The sequence below is a fragment of the Nyctereutes procyonoides genome, unplaced genomic scaffold, assembly GCF_905146905.1.
Source record: "Nyctereutes procyonoides isolate TBG_1078 unplaced genomic scaffold, NYPRO_anot_genome, whole genome shotgun sequence".
Taxonomy (NCBI): Eukaryota; Metazoa; Chordata; class Mammalia; order Carnivora; family Canidae; genus Nyctereutes; species Nyctereutes procyonoides.
In genome coordinates, this window is record NW_026575126.1 from 46124867 (window position 1) to 46145176 (window position 20310).

Here is a 20310-nt window from a genome sequence, read left to right on the forward strand (position 1 = left end):
CTCGTCCCTGGCTCCCCTCCTCCTCCCCAGCCTGCCTCCCAGCCCCTCGGCACACCTGCTCCGCCCTCCCTCCAGCTGTGTCCAGATCTGACCACCTCTCTCAGCTCCACCCCGGCCCTTGGTCTGCCCTGCCATCTTGGGCCACCTGCATTGCTGTAGTAGCCAGCCTCGTAAAGCGTCCCCTGCAGTTTATTCTCCGCACAATGTCCAGTGTTGTCTTCTTAGAACAGGAGTCAAGGTCATGTCCTCCCTTTGCTCACAGTGGCCTCTTTTCCCCTCTGACTTTATAATGACTGAGAGGCTGAGTATTATCTAGCCCCGCCTGGCTCTCTGCTTTTTTGCTTTCCTTCAGACATACCAGGTACATGCCTAGCCCAGGGCCTTTGCTCTGGCTGTACCTGCTCCCCCCCCCCCCCCCGCCTCCGCTACAAACCACTTGTTCCCCCAGGACAAGTGCAGCTGTGGGTACTTATATGTATGATAACCATACCCCAAATTCTGCATCCATGTTTGAATCAAGGCCAAGTCCCCCGTCTTTGTTATCTTTTTGTTTGTTGATGGATACGAATGTGAATGCCATGAGCAACCTGCCAGTATTCCATTTCCCCCGTTCTTAGCACCCTGTGCCCTTCATCCCAATGTCCTGACAGGCAAGAGCTTGTAGGCCACATGGAAGCTCCTGGCTCATTCATCCGACTGCTGAGATAGTTTTTTCCAGCAAGAGTATAATGAAGCTCCATGAGCAAGTGATGTGACTTGATTTTAAGTCCATGAAAATGTGAGCTCATTGATTGGCTTCTCTTGCAAGGTCAATAATAGTTTTTGTGGTCCCTCTCAGTTCTGAAAAATTCTCTATTTTGCCTTATTTTGTTGATGACCTGGTCATTATATGCCTCATCCTGGCAAAAGTGAGAAAATAGCATAAATAATAAAGACCAATCTGGAATGTGGGACACACTCAAAGACAGCTGACAAGCTTTTCAAAAATGTGAATGTCATGGAAAACCAAAAAAACATGGAGGGGGAGAGGGCCAGGTCTAGATTTTTGTTCTAGATTATTGAAATGGAGGAGACATGACAACTGTCCACTTGGATCAGATCTTGGATGGAAAGGAACAAGTAGCATAAAGGACTTTTTTTTGAAAACCGAGAAAATTTACATGTAGATTGTGATTGGCTCATATAATTTGAAGTCATTATTACATTTTTAGGTGTGATAATGGAACTGTCATTCTGTGGGAGAATGTCTTCGTTTTTAGGAAGTACAGGCTGCAGTGTTCAGGGTAAATTGTCATGCTGCCTGCAGCTCCGGGATGATTCACGAAATAAAAATGTGAGTGTGTGGGTATAGAGAGAGAGAGGAAGCAAATGCAGCTAAGTATTAAAGTTGGTGAATGTAGGTGGAGGGCTTTACGAGTATGCTTATTGTGCTAGTCTTTAAACCTTGCTGGAAGTTTGATATTTTTCAAAATCTTAAGAAAGCGGCAAAATAGAAATCAAGTCCTTGAACATCCAGCACTTAATTAATGATGAGCATCATGCTTAGGGGTGAAGCTTTGGTTTCAGCTGCGTGACCTTGGGCAAACTAGTTAACCTCTCTGAGCCATTCTTCCTCTTGGTAAAATGGTGATGATAGTGCCTGCATCAGAGCTGCTTGCAGATTAGAAGAGAGAATCTCTCAGAAATGCTCGGGCTCATGCTCGCTTAGTGTGTGCAGGCTTCCCTCATAAAAACAGTCACCAGGGATCCCTGTGTGGCGCAGCGGTTTAGCGCCTGCCTTTGGCCCAGGGCGCGATCCTGGAGACCCGGGATCAAATCCCACATCAGGCTCCCCGTGCATGGAGCCTGCTTCTCCCTCTGCCTGTGTCTCTGCCTCTTTCTCTCTCTCTCTGTGTGACTGTCATAAATCAATAAAAATTAAAAAAAAAAAAAAGAAAAAAACAGTCACCAGCATTCATCATCAGGACGACACACTGGGTGGGGAATGGCTTTCTCCTGTTAGAAGGTTTTCTGTAGGAGTTCTGACAAACCAAAATCTCATGACCGTTTCTGCCCATGGGATACACTGAGAAGTTTAGGTGGCCACACAGGCTTGTTAGACAGTACATTTCTTGGAAAGATGACTTTTAGGAAAGTGGGTGCTGGCTGATGAAGATCCAAAATCTGCAAGGATGACTTGATTCACACTCAGATGACTCCTTGGGCCCAGAACCCCTGAAGACGAGTTCATTCAGTGCCAATGTCAAACCCGAGATCAATGTGGTCTATGGCTCTTCAGCCTGCATCCCCCCAGCGCTCTTTGTCCCTGGTCTCTGCATGTGGACGTTCCCACCTGCACGCTGGGGACCGCTCCTGACCTCCAGCCCCACGGTCAGGGGATCACTAGCTGTCTCACCTTTTTCTATCTCTAGTGCCTGGCACAGGGTCTGGCACACAGTAGGCACTCAAAGAAGACTCATTGGATTAAACCGATTAGAGCTTGAGCAGCCCCTTTAATTATTTGTAAACATTTAAGGCGCTTTCATTAACATGAAAGTGGCATTTCTAAATGTTGTCTTGAGTAATTTGAGGCCACCGGATCGTGAGTTAAGGACCATGTTTGTTTATCACCACCAGGCATTTGAAGAGTCGGGCTCCCAGTGCAGACCACCCCCCCGCCCCTCAAAGAAATATACTAACAGTCTTAAACTGCCCTGGGTGTCTTCTAAACATGTAGATTGTTTTCCATTTCAACAGTTGAGCTATCCTACATCATTTTACCTAAGAACTAAAATGCTGCTTTTTCCCCTCCCTTGCCCTTCTTTGCACCTGGGCCCTGAACTAGACTGATCAGAAAGAAGCATGTTTGAACTAAACCACCAATTCTCTAAGGGGACGGAAAACATGGGATTAACAGCATTTCCCCCCTCTCTATGAATTAGGTGGCTCCTCTGTGTGCTTGATGAATAATGTTGCTGGCCCCCTTTCAGAAATGAAGTAGAAATATGGAGAAATGAAATTTGTATCTTATAAAGTGACTGGAAATGTGATTATAATACAGCTGTCAGTTTTGTTCAAGTGGAAAATTTTAAAGTAAATCCAATTGCAGCATTATTTGGTTCTCTTAAAGCAGGGTGATGTAGCTGTTTCCTGCGTATTGATTATTTGATTGGTACCTGTCTGCTGGTCTAATTTTTTTTTTCTCAGTAGTGCTCATTGATGTGGTTTAATGTATATTCCTGTAATCTTTCCCTGTTTTATAAACTTACAATCATAATTGAGCTACATTAGAAAGACACGTTTTGCTGAAATCACAAGGTCACCTAATGCCTGTGCCCTCTGTTGTCAGTTATGTATTCAAGTAGTACTAGGACAGATTTTCTGGAAAAGACAGAAATTAGGATTTTTTTTTCCCCTCTACAAAGCATAATTTCTAAATTCCACTCTATGCACTGGGGAAATGAGGTGTTTGAGTGGAAGAGACTGGTTTTGAGCTTTTTTCCTTCCTTGCTTATGAAAATAGTCATTTTTAAAGGCTTTTTACAGAGTAAGTTAAGTGTTTTTCCCAGATCCATCCCAGTCCTTCCCATGTGTTTGAAAAAGGCCGTGGTTTTGTTCCCTCTGATCAGAGGGGACCCAGTGGCTTCAATTTGCTCAAGGAGTGGTATCTTCTGAGGCATGGCATGGCCTTTGGGAAGCGGACAGATATTTGAATGTGGCAGCTGTGTTCCAGGGCAGCTGGAAGAGCAGACAGGGGGCCCAGCACACAAGGGCTCTGCGACCTTGGTGTGTCCCCCTAACCTTGGATCTCTCCATCTGTACCTCATGGGGCTGTCGGACAGGATGCTCCCTACAAGCAAGGGCCTGGCCCAACTTGGTAGGGCCTAGCCAGCAAATGCCAACAGAGAAGCTACTCAAACGGGACAGTCTTCCTTGGACAATAAACGGAAGTCCATCTGTGTAGTCACTTAGGCCAAGTGCCTCGGGGTAGCCTGTCTTCTCTCTTTCTCTTGCCCCTACAACCACACTCTCTGCAAATCTTGCCAGTTCAGTTACTGGATAGATTCAGAATCTGGTTCCTGCTCACCACCTTCCATGCCTCTACCCTTGTACAGATGCTGGAAACTGTCCTCTATTTGGTTTGCCAGCTTCCCCCACTGCCTTTCTCCACCAACAAGAGCCCAGGACATCATTTCAAAGTAGCTGTCAGAACCCTCCAGAGACTCCTCCAGAGTCCTGCCTGTGACCTGCAGGGTGTGCCCCTGCCCTGTGCCTCCATCTCTCCCTCCTGTACTGTTCCAGTCACGGGAACACGGGAGAGTCTCACCCCGGACTGCTGGCTTCAGGGTGATTCCTGAGCCCCCATTCTGCCTCCCCGGGCCGCTGAAGTCACCAGCCTCCTTGACCACATCTGGCTTACAAGCGGGGGCAGTGAGCTGCCATGGGAAACAGGAATTCCTGGAGGGTGGGGGGTTGAAGGTTAACGTTGAGTTTCAAGACATCCCTCACTCCATCCCACTCACTGAGACTGTCTGGGGCTCTGCCTACACAGGGCTCCTCACCCCAAAGCCACTGGTTTCCCCGCCCACCACACATCCCCTTCCACCGCCCTACCCAGCCACCAGGGACAACACGGGACCGCCCAGACCTCTGGACGGGAGGATTGGCTGCAGGCCCTGATACCTGATCAGCCACAGAACACCCAAAACAATCTCTGGGGAGACTGAAGCAGTGACATGCAGTGTGACCTTTATCGAAGGGCCACCAGCCTTGTACTTACCCTCTCCCCTAGCCCAGGATCCTGGTGCCACTTTACCCAGCACCACCGGGCCTGCTCTGCTCTCAGCCAGCCCTCACCCTCCAGCCCACCCTAGTCCCCAATGGGAGGTACGGTAGTAAACAGGGAGGTGGGAGCAGCACATTCTTTCCACACCCTCTCAGGAGGGAGACATGTTCCATTCAGATTAGCGTTGTCGCCTAAATTCCTAAGTAGAGGTTACAGTCAAAGCATAGGAAGCACTTGCCTAACACAGAGTGATCACTGGGTCTCTGATTTAAGCAGATGTCAGGACTTAAGATGACGGTGATGAGGATTGCCCCATTTCCCGGTGACCAGTGGGCTGTGGGGCACAGTAGGTGGTCTGGACTGATTGGTTTTTGTTTTTTGTTTTTTGGGTTTTTTTTGAGATTTTATTTATTTATTCATAAGAGACACACAGAGAGAGGCAGAAACATAGGCAGAGGGAGAAGCAGGCTCCCCGTGGGGAGCCCAATGTGGAACTTGATTCCAGGACCCCGGGATCATGGCCGGGATCATCACCCAGGTGCACCTGATTTTATTTTTCCCCCAAATGAATGGCAAATGGTATTTGCTGTGCTAAGCCGTTAGTAAGTGTACAGAGTACGGATCTTGGGATGCTCAAAAGTTCACGTTGCCATTTCACTTTGACCTACCTGAAAATAGAAGTAAAAATTGGTTTGCTGCACACCCTGATGTGCAATCTTGCATCAGTGGACCTACTTCTGGGCATCTTACTTGCTTCTAGCCCACTAGACCCGGGCAGAGCTGTAGCCCTGGGCAGGTGGTGGAAGGGCTGGTGGTTTCTGGCTTGGGGCTCCCTCTGTTGGAAGAGGGTGACCCTGGAGGTCCTCAGCCCAAGTTGTGCCTTAAGAGGACTTGGGAAGCTTCAAACACTATCCATGCCCAGGTCCCACTCCAGAAAGTTCTCATTCACTTGTTCTGGGGGTGGGGCCCTGGCATCTCTATTTTTAAGTGCTCCCTGGAGGATTTCTTTGCACAGCCAGTGTTGAGAACCACTGGATGAGACCAAGCAATGTTCTGGAAGTTAACACTTAGTCTCTATGCTGTTGCTCCCCATGAACTCCAGTTCCCTCTTGGAGCTCTCCATGCCCACCTCCTGATCCACCAGATGTTGCCAAGGAGGCTCGGTTTGGGGATGTGACGTGGCAGCCACATCTCTCTAGATTCTGAAGTTTGCTTCTGAGGTGGGAACCAAGCCAGCCTTACAAACCCCTTGGGAGAGTGGCACATCTCTGAATGAGCCTGACACAGCTTGTCTTCACACCAGGGCTGAAACGGGTCCCCATCCTTGAGCCCTAGAGGAAGCGGAAGTTAACTGTGCTGGTGCTACATGAGAGTGAGGTCTCAGGGAGAGACCCACTGGGCACTGTGAGGGGTCCTCGTGGGGAGAGGCAGGAGGAGCCGGGCCCAGGAGGGAGGCAGAGTCTCACCTGCCCATCAGGCTCACTTGGGAGGGAGGGGAGTATGCTTCTTCAGTAGGGTGGCAGCCAGAGCAGCCCGAAGTATTTAACCCGACATTTCTCTCTCCCTTTCCTTCCTGAGTGCATACATTTGGGTTTGTATTAGTTAACTGTGCATGAAGTGGGAATGCAGATCCCAATCTGGGGCACCTTGTTGCAGAGAGGAGGGACCAGGGTGCTGCGCTGGGCCTCCAGGAGCATGCCTGCGGCCCCCAGCTCCCTCCAGGCAACCACCGAGCCCGAGCTTGGCCTTGTCTATGATGGACATGGGCTGCACGAGAGCCGACAGCCTCGCAGCACTGCAGCCCCAGCCCAGGCCTGACTCTCCGGTTGTCCTGAACCAGCGCCAGGCCTGGAAGCAGCCTGTTCTTTTTCAGGGAGAGTCGTAAAAATGTCTTGGGAGCAGGAGGCTTAGTAGTCAGTGGAGCTGAGCCTGTCTTTCTTGGGTCTCCCCAAGTGTTTGTAAGTCATTCTCTTCAGTGAGGAGCTAAAAGTTTTCATCCTGTCTTCCCTTCCTTCCTTCGTTGGTCTGCTTGGGGCCCTCTTTCTTATACCAGGCTCAATGTGAGGTAGACCTTTCCTCTCAAGGCCACATCATTGTGCAGAAAAGCCCCCGCTCAGCTTCCTGGTTTTCAGTTCGGTGTGTCCAGGTTATCTTTTGCATTCACTGTTTTCATCACCCGTACCCAGGCCTGCTAGTTTGATAATATGCTTTGCATTTTTCTAAGTGCAACTGGGGTTTTCCAGAGCCCTGCAGAGCCAGGAAATATGCATGTCATTTAAATGACTCCAGTTAACCTTTACCCTTTAACTGGTTGTTCACAACACTAGCCTCTCTCCAGTGATAGGCTGCACTCTCCAGAGCAGCAGAATTGATGAAGATCTATAGTTTTCTTTGTTCGTGCTGTGGCCCCTTCCCTCTGCTGCCTCCCCTCCAATGAGCCTCAGTACCACTCTTGGAGAGGAAGCTGGAGGTAGAAACAGGAGTCCCAGGCAGTGTCTGGGGAAGGCTCCCTCCCTTCCCGTCCCAGCACCCTCTGCTGGATCACACAGCAGTGATGATAGCTTTGGCCATCGGTCTATTTCCTCACTCCTGTGAGCGTTTTGCTTGGGGTAGCTCACTTAACCCTCACAACCTGGCCAAGTAGGTCCTACTGTTATCCCATCTTAGCAACTAGGAAAATGGAAGCACAGAGAGGTGGGGGAGCCAGATTCGGACAGCAGAACTTGGACTCCTCCCTTTGTTCACTCACCCACGTCACTTGTCCATCCCCCATTTACGGAGCGGGCCCTGTGCTTGCTTGGTGGTAGAAGTAGAGAGAAGAAGAAAACCTAGCCATCCTAGCAGGTGTTATGTCCACAGGGGGATGTGAGTGATTTGAAGGAATCTTCATTGTGTAGCGGGGGGAACCAATGGGGGTAAATGGGGACAACATTTACTTCTGGGAGCCCCAGGTGTTGAGCCAATTGTTTGGAGGGGGTGTTCGGCAGGCAGACAAGCTTGGCAAGAGTGTCCAAGGTAGCGGGTACTCTCAGGGAATACACAACAGTGCCCGTCATGACCCCGGTCAGTGCCCCTTGTCTAGAACATCAAGTGGTGCATTCATTTCCTATTGTTGCCGTGATGAACGTCTACAAACTTAGTGACTTCAAATAGCACACATTTATTATCTTAGGCTGCTGTAGGCCAGAAATCTGCCTGGGCTAGCATTGAGATGTCAGCAGACCTGCTTTCCTTTCTGGAAGTTCAGGGAAGAATTCATTTATTTCCTTGCCTTTTCCAGCTGCTAGAGGCTGCCTGCATTCTTTTGCTCATGGCCCTCTCCCATCTTCAAAGCCAACAGTGGCGGGTTGAAGCGTTCTTACACAATTCTGACTTCGTCTTCTACCTCCTTCTTCCACTTGTAAGGACTCCTTCTGATTAGATGTGGCCCAGTCAGATAATCCAGGATGACCTCCCCATCTCAAGGTCCATAATTTAATCACATCTGGGAAAATCCTATCGTAAGGTAGCACACTCACAGGTTCCTGGGATTGGGGCATGGCATCATCGGGGGACTGTATCTGCCTACTGCAGGTGGGAAGTAGAAACTGTCAGCAGGTAGGGGTAGAGAGATGGGCAGGAGCTCTGCATGACACCCCACAGTTGAAGAGTCCTCAAGAATGAATGGCAGAGGCACGGGCTAGGGACATTTACCCCTTGGATGTTCTTGGGTTGTAGGACTGAGCTCTGCCCCCTGGCACGTCCTTGTCAGATCCTTCTGACCTTCTAGCCCTATGGAGGGCTGAGGCATGCCCAGCAGGGCCCTACTTTGGTGGCGCAGGTTGAGACTCTTCTCTCTGTGCCTCCCTACTTCTGTCCCCAGGATTTCCCTGCTCTCTGCCTGCTGACATTCCTCAAGTCACCTTCTCCAGTTCTGGGCCCCCAGCCACTTCCTGCCTTTTCTGCCAGTCTTCTCTGTCCTTCCTCAGGGTTCCTGCTGCCTTCCTATGGTGGTTGGTGCTCTCCCAGGCAACTGAGGCTCACTTCTCCTCAAAACTCTCTTTTTGCCCTAAAAAGCTCAAATGACAGATCTCCACTCCCACACACAAGGCACCACTCCCTTGGGTCCTCAGGCCACCAAGGCCCCAACTGTTTCTTCTCGAGCACACTGGTAGTCTGGGACAGCAGCGCTGAGACTGGGGGTTCTCTCTAGCTGACTTTGACCAGAAGGAATTTTAATCAAAAGTCCCAGTTTGGTTTTGAAAGGGCCCTTTCTCCAGTAAAGGATTAGATAGTTCCAGTCATTAAATGGTCTGTTGCAGAATGTTAGTCATTGACTAAAGTGGTTGGATTTAAAAATGAAATAAAATAAATGTGTTGTGTTTTGTTTTAAGAAATGAGAACATTGTTGACCATGATGGAAAAACATTTTGGTTCAGGCCTTAAGTATATGTATGGGAACTGAGGTTCAGCAAATTATGCAGATGCCTCCCTTGATTTTGATGGCTCTCGCTCAAAGGCAAACCCACAGTGACTGTGGATACCCTATGTGCTTGCACGCACGCCTGCACACATGTGTGCATGTAACGGGAAAGCACAGTAACTTGCTCTGTGGAAATCCAGACCCCTTCGTGTACAGTTGTTCACCCCTGCAGGCCGGTACTGTGGGCTCCTGGGTAATACCACTTCCCCATCCAGGCCACCCTTCTCCAGGACCCAGGTCCAGGCTTTCACTTCTCTTCCTGCTGTGAAGAAAGTGTTTCTCTCGAAAATAAGTGGCAGCTCCCATCCCCACCCCCTACATGATAAACTAGGTGACGCCAATGACAGGGACTCATTTGGGTAAAACCTTGGAGTTGACAGCGAGACTTGGCAAGGCTTAAATTAATTGATTTGCTGGAGGGTTGGGTGTGAGTCTGCATGTGACTATTTGCTGAAGCCCTACTATGTGCCCAGCTGGGCCTGGGCATAGAGATGAGGGATCCTGTGTTGCCTCTTCTCAGGAAAACAAAGGGACATGCCCCTCCTATGGCCTCGCCCACTCACGGTTGGGTCCAGGGTAGCAGGTTCCTCCTGCCCTGAACATAAAGATTTAAAACTTCCATATTTGGCAACCCTGTATCCTGGTTTTGCTCTTGGGTTGTGTGTGGATGTGAGATTGTGTTTAGCTTTGGAAATTGTAGGAGGTGGATAGTCCTCTTACATCAAGGGCTTCTTTGCCCAGTCAGGGAGAAAGTGGGAGTTCCCCATCAGTCGCACCTCCTCTGCCAGCAAGTCTTTGAGTTCACCTCCTGGTCCCAGCCTACTGCAATAGCAGTGACCCCCTGGAAAGTCCAGCAAGCCCCCAGACCTCTGATCCATCCTCACATTGCCCAGCCACTCTCCACCTGAAGCTGTTCATCCACAGCACATGTAATAATAGCTCTAGTCTCCCCAACACTGGATTTGGTTGAAGGTGGTACTACGAGCCCAGAATAAACACAGTGCACTAGCCTGAGTCCCAGCCCTGTCTCCCGCCTGTGGAGCTCCTTCATCACTGGGGAGGGCAAGGCAGGCCATCTGAGGGGAACCTGTCATGGGGTCTGCCCTACTGAAGGAGAAGGGATGGCTCTGTTCTGCTTGTGTGTGCGTTTACTCTGCGGGGTACGGAAACGGGCAGTAGGCTTCCCCACCAGTCAAGGAGGCAGGCACTCCCGAGCTCTGCTCCCCTTTGCTGGTTTCTGTGCACCGGCAAGGTCAAGGCCTGAGACCCACAGGGCCCCGGGGCCTCTGCGGTCTGCGTCTCAGCTGCTCTCCAGCCACGCTGCCCACTTTCAGTTCCCTGACTATCCTCCCCTCTGCTTCTGACCCTCACATGGGCCAGCCCCTCTGTCTGGGATGATCTTTTCAGCCACAATGATCCCCCTTTGCTTGGCCAACTCCCTGCCATCCTCCAGACCTCTGCGGACAGCTCCCTTCCAGGAACCTTTCTGACTACCAGATCTCGCTCTCTTCGTGGCAGTGGCCACCATATGTAATTTTCTGTTCTTGTGTGATTATTTGATGTATGTGGGCACCAAGCTGCTTGCGGGCGTGGGGGTGGTAGGGAGGAACCTTGACTCTTCACAGTTGAATTCTGGGGCTGAGAGCACAGCAAGTATCCTGTGAGGATTTGCTGGATGTGAATGAATGGAAAGGAGAAAATGGCTTAGGAACAGCACCCCTAAATTAGGACCTTGGTCTTGTTTTCAAAAATGACACCGTGATCCCAGGGCCCAAGGGCATCCTTGTGAACTTACCACCTGACATGCATCTGACATTCTTCCTCAGTTGGCCTCTTTTCTTACTGGGAAGTTGGAATCCAGGTCTGGATCCGAGGGCCCAGCGTGAGTCTCCAGAACTTGCCTGGCTACGTGAGTCATCGCTGCTGCATACACAGGCGATCTGAAACTCTAAAGGTCAATCAGTACGTCAAAATCCGTAGTAAACCACACTGCCTTCTACCTGGTGCTCCTTCCCATCCCTCACAACGCCAATCCTTGTGCAGCTCCCCTGGAAGATGCTGCTTAGGAAGAAGCAGCACAGGCACAGCTGGTGATTACCGCGAGGAAAATTAATACCATGCCATCAATTCTGGAGGCAGAAAGGGCCCGTGGCCAGATGGCTGTGCATCGACTGGAATAACTCACGACCGTGTGGGCCCTGGTTTGGGAGGCCTCTCCTGTCCCTGAGTATAAATCAGTTCTTCTGCAGAGAGTGAGCAGGTGGCTTTGTCAGGGGTGGGGGAAGGGAGCCATCCCCAGAGCCCCTCTTCCCAGAGTCTCTCGTCGGAGGGCCTGAAATGCACCTCTCCCAACACCTGTTCTCAGCTGGCCCAAGTGCTGGACTCTTATGGACAGGGCTGTGAAGCCCTTGTTGTCATTTCTGGTAAGACCATGGGCAGAGGCTTTTGTACTGGCTGTCAGAATGTAACATGACAGACCCATTTTCACAGCGCAAGCCTTAATTGGATGGTCAGAGGGCACATCTGTGGCTTATAAAAAACAAACGGAGTGACGATTTTAGTGAAGGAGAGAAAACTTGCCTCACGTCGAGTCCCCAGGGATGAAGATGGCTGGATGGCAGCATGCTGGCGACCACAGACAGACTTGGGCCACGTCCCGGCTTTGTCACTCCCCACAAGGCCTCAGCTGCCCCCTTCATCTGTGCAAGTCTCTGCTTCTCCATCTGTAAAATGAGAGTAATGAGGCCCAACAACATAACATATGGCTGTAAAGAGGAGATGGTGAGAAGATGCATTCAGAACTGCTTAGCACAGTGTGTGTCGCAAGCAGCCCATTGTTACTGCTGTGCTCAGGATGTCAGACCCAAGAACGACTTTGTGTTTTCATCTCAAAGTGGCTTCATCTCACTGTGTATAGGATCCCAGCGTTGAGTGTCATGGGCTCTCTTCATCAGACCAGGCCAGGCCAGGATGACTTAATGCAACACAGATTTCTTTCTTGCTCACTCTGCTTGCACCATAGGGGTCAGCGGGCTGCCCTGCTCCTCACGCTACTCAGGGACCAGGCTGGTGGAGGTTCCACCAGTGGAAAGGGCCCCCACTCCCTAGCCTGAAGGGCAGAGGAGGGTGAAAAAGCTGGAGGCCCATGCCCCGACTCTCACACTCCCACCGCATGGGGCACGTGTTTGTGTCACCCCCCCCCACCCACCTACCTGGCTCTCAGCTGGGGGAGTGGGGAGGCCGTGGCTGCTTGGTGCCTAGCAAATGTCTTGGCTCAGAAGCACACAACCTCTGCCCATCCCTGGGAGCTTCTTGAAGGCAGCACCTGGCATTTGTGTGTTTGGGAATCAGAGGGTGCCCAATCCCCCCCCCCACTAAAGCCAAAAAGAAAACTGAGATGTTAACAGTGAAGGAGAAAGGGGAGACCTCAGTGAATTAGGGCCTTGACCCATTTCAAAATATTAGGCAAATTCTGGGCTGGGCTGAGATGGACCAGGTCCATGGAGATGGGGGTGGGGTGGGATGGGGTGTGGGGTGGAGGCGGGGACAGTCTGGCAATGATGGTAATTTGCCAGTGGTCATATTCCTAAACCATCCCTGATGCTGGCTGCCTAGCAGGGAGCAGAGGAAGCTCCAGAACTGACCTGGGGTTACCACAGCACCCTAGTACCACTGCCAGAAAAGAGGGAAGCTGGGAGAGCATGAACATGGTTTGGACACCTTTGGATATCTAAGCACCCGCAGGGAGACCTAGGGAGCTAACAGCATGGGTAGCAAGGCTGAAGCCATGTGGCAGGGGAGGCTGGAGAGTGGCGTGGGTGTGAATGGGAGCTTTGGGAGCCTGGCCCTGTTTTTGCCTCTGCCACTTGGTTCATGTGTGCTGTGGGAAATGGCCTCACCTCTCAGGTCCTCGGCCCCTCCCCTGTGAAGTAGTGGGGATAATAAATAATGGCCACTAAATGGAATGTCACAAGGCTAAAATAAGATCACGTCTGTAAAGCACAAAGCCACTCTTTGTTGAAAGTGCGCTCTTACCTTTTTTGCCATTATGATCGTGTTTGGTTTCTGTGAAGATTCGCCCAAGGAGCTTTGGCTTCTCTGGTTTCTGGGGTTGCACAAAAAGCAGCAAAGCCAAGGAGGAGGCACAAGTGGGGTCACCAGCCTCACAACAGGTGGGGGCCAGAGGTGTAGTGGTTGGGAGCACAGGCCCCACTAGCCCCACCCGGCTTACTTCCTATCTCTGTCCGAGGCCGATTACTTAACCTCACCCGTACCACGGGGATAGTAACCATTTCCCCCTTTTGAGGTGTCATTATGAGCGTCCCAGTGAGAGAATCCATGTTGTCTTCACAGTGCTCTGCTGTGCTAAGTCCTGGGGATAGTGACTCCTCAGTAACTGATTGCCCTGTCAAAGGCTTAGCCAAAACGTGCAGAGGTCAGATGGTGGTAGCAGCCAGGCCACTTTGTACCGCTGCCTGAGTGCCCGGACAGCCCCCGTTCTTGCCTTTCCAGAGCCTCATGTCATCTTTTAAATCAGTGCTACCCTATCTATCCCTTCCACTCAATCCATGTCCACCTCTGCTCGGCAGAGACATTTCTGTGGCCAGGTACCAGTACTCCCCATGTGAGAGGCATTCAGATACCACACCTTGGTCAGAGAACCAACCGTATTATCATTTATTTAATATTTTTCTTTGAAAGTCTTCACAGTTTCTCCCTCTCGGGGCCAGGTGAGGGTAGGCTAAGCTGAGCCAAACCTATACCCTTGAAATTTGGGGATCCAGGGATCCCTGGGTGGTGCAGCGGTTTGGCGCCTGCCTTTGGCCCAGGGCGCGATCCTGGAGACCCGGGATCGAATCCCACGTCGGGCTCCCGGTGCATGGAGCCTGCTTCTCCCTATGCCTATGTCTCTGCCTCTCTCTCTCTCTCTCTGTGACTATCATAAATAAATAAAAATTAAAAAAAAAGAAATTTGGGGATCCATAAGCTAAGTGTACATTTTTCTCACTACACTTGAAGGTAAATATGGAATGACTTCAATAAAAGTAACCATTCACACACATGGCTTCTGAAACCATCTCACATTGCCACAGTGTGCACAGACCGTGTACTCACTCGTTTAGTCCCCTCCGGGACCCTGCCTGCCTGCAAAGCCTCTGACTGGTCCCCAGGATGTCCAGAAAGAAGCCACCTCCCCCCGCCCCCCCATAGGAGTCAGGCTGTGATTTTCATTCCAGAGCACGGGGACAGCAGGGCAGTCTTCTTTAACTTTCAATATCATTTTTAATTTACCAAATGAATCTAGGTTCCTTGTATTTCTTTTTTAGCATCCACCTGTAGATATTAAATGTGGACAGATTTTGCTTGGTTGAGCATCAGTTTAGAAGACTAGATTCGAGTAATGGTAAGATTCAACCCCAGATTCCTTTGGCCCCAGGGAAGAAAGTTCTACTCCTGCCTCATCAACTGTTCTTCCAGGGAAGCAGAGAATTTATGCAAATTATGTATCACAGTCACCAGGGATAGTTACTTAAAATGCAGGTAAACTGGTGCATGGTCGCATATGGTGCAAAGTTCCCAGGTGTTGGAGGACATACCGTGATTCATTGGCCCCCTTTCCTGTGGGTTTGCTGAGGTGGGGATGAGGAGCATTCTTGTGGAATCTTCCTGTATCACTGAAGCAGGCGACCTCTTTATATCTTTGAGGACCAAGGCTCCCATTGGCAGCACAGGGGTGTATAGCTAGGATGGGTGGGGGCTTTCAGCTGGGGGTGGGTGGCAACCTTGATGGGGATGAGGATGGGTCCAGAAAACCTCCAGGGTGTTTTCTCACACCCAGAGAGGGGTGCTGGGAGAAGACCCACAATGATCCCCTGCTCAGCATTCTTAGGGGGTCCTTTGCTCTCTGAGGCACAGCCCCAGGTTTCAGGGTGGGGCTTCTGGGCCCCACACTCCAGAGTAGACTGATGGGCTACTAGAGTCAGTGCCCCGCACACCTCTTTCCAGAGGGCCTGGAAATGAGGCAAAGTCAAAACCTTAGCATTGGTTGGAAAATTGGCCCATTCATAATGCCATCTCGGTCACGTGCCCACCCAAAGAGTGGGCACCTATCCTGGGTCCAGTCATATGGAGTCCTGCCACTGAGTCCGTGATTTCATGTCACAAGGGATAAGGAAACACTTTCACGTAAAACCTGAGACAGTGCGGCGTGTAGCATAAGAAATGAAAGGACTCCTTCTACCGCGCAACCACCCTGCGGCCTTCCCCCAAGCCCACCAGCCGCTCCAGCACTGCTCCAGCTCACTCTAGGCGCGTCCCTCCAGACCCTGCTTTCCACACATGTGCACACAGAAGTTCGTGTTCATAGGCTCAGACTTGTGTCGCTCACCACTGTCACCCCAGCACAGGACTGGCACTTCGTGGTCCTGTAATAGTTACCACACATGTGGCTCTCCTGTGGTTTTTGCATGAATGAGACCATGTACATCTTGGTCCACAGATTGGTTTTTACAGTTAAAAGTAGGGCTTTCCTGTGTTGGGAGACATGGGTGGAACTCACCTGCATATTGTTGCATTAAATGGATGCACCCTGAGCATCGTGCCGTGCAGCCACCCCCCGCCATGGGGCATTAGGACAGCTTCTGGTTGTCCCCTATCCCAAAGAACCCAGGAAGAGTCGGTCCTCTGGACCAGCTCCATTCACAAGTGCCATGTGATGGTGGGAGGGAGTCCTAGCGGAGAAATCATTAGGCGAGAGGTAGGTGTCCTGACATGTATGAGAGCTGTGATCAAATTGCCCTTCACGAAATCAGCTGTACCCAGGGGGTCCCCTACTGACAGTGTAGGGGTGCTCCTGTCTTCCCCCTCACCCACCACCACCAGCCTTTCTAATCTGTGCCAGCATGACAGACCAAGAACGCATCTGTCTCCTGAACGTTGTCGGCCTGCTTCAGTATTCAGAGGGGGCTGTAGGAATCCCACCTTACAGACCCCAAATGGCCAGGCTGGGGGGCCCCCTCAGAGAACGGCAGTGGTAAGAACAGCAAGGAGCTCGGGCTCGGCTTCCAACCTGGGTTCAGCCCACCCAGCCCAGCGAGGTGCCGTCCAAACCAAACCACCCTGTGCCCCACTCTATTTTTCCCATCCCTATCTTTGCACATCAGACAGGTGCCAGAGAAGACTTCTTGCCTTTGGAATTCCTGACTCTTTTTATCCCCATTGAGAGGACACACAGCTGTGTTCTCTCCAACCTCTACCATTCTTCACACTCAGAATATTTGTTTAGACGTTCCCAATCCTCTGCCTGGCAGTTGTTTATTTTAAAACAGTACCAGAAATATGCTTGGTCCTTTGCCAGATCTCTGTCTTATAATACAGTGTGTCCCCTGCATGAATCTGGTTCCTCAGAAGTGCAGAAGGGGGGACCTGCCTCATAAGCCTAAAGCCTCATCCGTCCCATAGATGACCCATCAACATTCATTTCAAAATCCTTGGCTTGAAGAAGAGCTGTAGAAATGTCCCATTCCTTTCCCATGTCTGTGGCTTCACTGGATGATCCTTGGGGACTGGTTGAAAAAGAGACCATGGAGGGGACCAGAAGTGGATTTCTGATATGACGAATGTCTTCAGAGAACGGAGTATACGATTGGTGGGCATCTCACATAGTTGGTCTGCATCTCCCTGGTGGACCATTTTATTACAACATCTCTTCTGGCACCTCCCCACCCACCTGTCCACCCCACCCCACTGTTGTAGAGCCTGTAGTCCTGGGTCTGGGGGGTCGGGGGGCTCTGGTAGATTTCGCCTTTATTTATTTTTTAAGATTTTATGTATTTATTCATGAGAGACCCAGAAGAAAGGCAAAGACACAGGCAGAGGGAGAAGCTCCTACAGGGAGCCCAATGTGGGACTCAATCCCAGGACCCTGGGATCACGACCTGAGCCAAAGGCAGATGCTCAACCACTGAGCCACCCAGGCACCCCTGGATTTTGTCTTTAAAGCTTCCAACCTCCCTTCTCAGTAAAGTCCTGTGGTAAGCACTTTTTCCTTCTGTGTTTATATCTTCCCCCACCTTGTACCGTGAACCACTTCTATTAAAAGAAACAGGAGACTGGTAGCTGGTGTGGAGGAAGAAATCACTTATTCCAGAGGGTGGAAGGGAAGTTGTGTGTGGCTTTCAGTAAAAGCTCTCTGGCCCATTCAGCATTGGCCACTTGAGAGTAAGGCCACTTGGGTGGTACTTCAGTGTCTGAGAGCAGGGCCAGGGGACAAGAGAGTCTTTAGAGGCTGGAATGCTGGCCCAGCCACTTGGGGTAGGCAGAGTTGTGTGTCCCCAGGCCCCCACCCACCTCTGCAGGCCCCTGGCAGTGTTCTCTGGTGGCCAAACACTGGCAGGTGGCCCTCAAGGCAGCTCTGCTGCTTGCCCACCAGGTAACTTTGGCATGACCCTGAAGGTGAGCCTGACAATTGTCAGGAAGGCCCTGAGCGCAACACTTGAAACACAGCAGGCCTCTGAGACGTGGGAGCTGAAGCTTTATGTCCAGGGTTGCAAAATGACCTGCTGGGCCTCTGGGAACTGAGCTGTGGCCCATCCAGGGCCTGAGCTCTCCCTTCTAAGGCACCCCACCTTTCTTCGTGGGAGAGGAGTGGTGGTGTAACTCGTCCCAAGCAGGAGTGCTCTGGCACCCTGGGGGCCAGTTCTTGAGCCAGGTCACTCTCAGCTGCGTGGGTTTGCTTGGTTGGGCCTGCACTCCCTGTAGGGCCTGCTTGAGCCTGATGCACAGGAGCCTACCAGACTCAGCTAGCAACGGACCCTCCAAACTCTTTGAAAACTTGCTTAAGCCATTCCCTGGCTGGGGACATTTCCAGAATTGCCTTGAAAGTTGACTTGCAAATACAAATTTGAACATAACTGATTTCCATTTTCACCCCCCAGACTTGTGGTTTCCTTTCTTCCTTTTGTGCTGGGCGCAGTGGTAAGAGTAGGGGCTCCAGAGTCAGAATCTGTCAGGGTTTGAGCATCAGATCTGACATCTATCAGCGATGTGACCTGAGGCAAGTTCCTTAAACTCCGTGGACCTCAGTTTTCTTATTCGTAAACCAGGGCTATGGTGAGAATCACCTTACTTAACCTACCAGGAAGTGCCTGGTCCAGTGCCCGGCCCACAGTGTCAGGGCCCAGTGCATGAGAGCTATCATCACTGTCCATAAAACCTGCCCCAGTGGACACTCAAGTGACAACTGGACCTGGTTGTCTCCTTCTCCTCTGTTTCCCTTGGTGGGAGGAGGGCCGTGACAGATTGGCTTTCTCTCGGCGTCCAAGCTACTTGGCACTGAAGAGCCACCACATAAATCTCTCTTAAAGTAAGCTTACTTCTGATCAAGTCAACATCAGCCAGGCATTCAGGGGTGGGCAGGAGCACGCCGGACAGAAGACACAGCATGGCCAGAGAAGGGCAGGGCGCTCACGGGACTGGATGGGAGAGCAGAGGGTATGGGATGCAGATGGGCTGCAGTGGCGAGGGGGCACCCCCTCAGAAGGAAGGAGGAGCTGTGCCTTCGGGCAGAGGCGAGATGCACTGGGATGTGTGCCCTGGAATGGTCACTTTCACAGTCACGGGTGATGGTGAGGTGGCTGATGGTGAGGTTGTGGGCCTGGAGGTGGGAACTAGGGCAGGCTGGCAGCCTGGGGGAGGCACATCCCGTTGCACCTGGAGGGAGAGTGAGATGGCAGTGTGCCGCGTGGGCGGAGGAGGGGCCCCCAGCCTACAGCCCTGTTGCAGAGGAGGGTTTGGGGGCAAGTGCTTTTGGCTGAGAGGCAGGCAGGTCCCCCCGGCCCACACAGGGCCCTGGTGGTTTATTTCTGTCTTCTTTTATAACAGTGCCATTAGGAAAAGGGACTGACTCCATTCTTCTAAGGGATGCCCCAGGCGCAGCCTTTTCTTTGGGGTACCTGCTGGCTCTGTTGGGCCCTTCTGGGCCAGTGTCCTAATGAGCCACCTTGTAATGAGCCCTGCTGCTGTGGCCCTTGAGTGACAGAAGATGCAGGCTCCAGGGGCTCAAAGGGAAACTGAGAGGTGACCTGAGTCAGAGGTTCCAGAGGCTTGACTGAGAAGGTCCTTGCCGGTCCCCGTCAGGCCCTGCCTGACAACTTTCCAGCGCAAGTGTGTGATTACAGTAAACATTTGGAGGGCCCCTGCCTCATCCATGAAGGCCAGGCCTCACCTCCAGGTGCAGGCTTCGTGGGAGGAGGCTGACAGTGCTCTTGTGGCTTAACGGGCCCTCCAGGCAGCAGCTGCTGAAGAGGGGCCTCCTAGAGTCCTGCAGGAGGCCGGGCCCTCTGGAGTTGGAGGCATTTGCAGGCACCGCCTCCCCGCCCCCAGGCCAAGTCTTGCTGCCACAGCTGACCACACACGCCAGGCGTTTCCCTTCCTGAGAACTGACCTTGTACATCCGTGTGCATCTGAGTTCTTTAGAAAGAATCCCTCCCCTTTCTCTCTTTGGGGCCCCACGTGCCTGCCCCGGCCCCCGCTGTCCAAATGGGCCTCCTCTCATTTCCTTACTGCCTCTGCCATGGAGTTCATAATATAGCTCAAATGTAAAAAATTAGCTTTGTGTGGCTGCCATGAATGTTACATGAATCACATTTAAATCAATAAAGTCTATAAAATGAATCAAGTTATCCTTATTATGAAGAAGTGGGGGCCCATTTGAAGGGGCCGTGTGCCTTTGAACACTCCTTGTCTGGGGTGGAAAAAGTTGTCCACCAGTGGATCTGCCACAGCAAAGCATGTAACCTTTTGCAGCTCTGGGCTCCCTCCGTCCCCGGGATGCCTTTGAAGTTTCTACTTTCTTCTTGGGGAGGTGTGATCGAGCAGAACCAGAACGAAAGTCAGATTTTCCATGACTTGTTTCTTCTTTGAACGGTTGCTAATCTTTTTTTTTTTTTCTTTCTTTTCTTTTCTTTTCTTTTCTTTTTTTTTTTTTTTTTTTTTTTTTTTTTTTTTTTTTTTTTTTTTTTAGTAGTCTTTTAAATGACATTCTGTTTCAAATGTGTGAGCTTGGGATCTTTGATGTAAATAG

General features: G+C 51.1%; 1 protein-coding gene across 6 annotated transcripts in view; it reads left to right on the plus strand.

Moving 5' to 3' along the window:
- The window catches only part of CLEC16A (C-type lectin domain containing 16A), a 200751-nt gene that overhangs the window by 103784 nt on the left and 76657 nt on the right, over window positions 1-20310 (plus strand). The gene's annotated exons all lie outside the window — the stretch shown is intronic.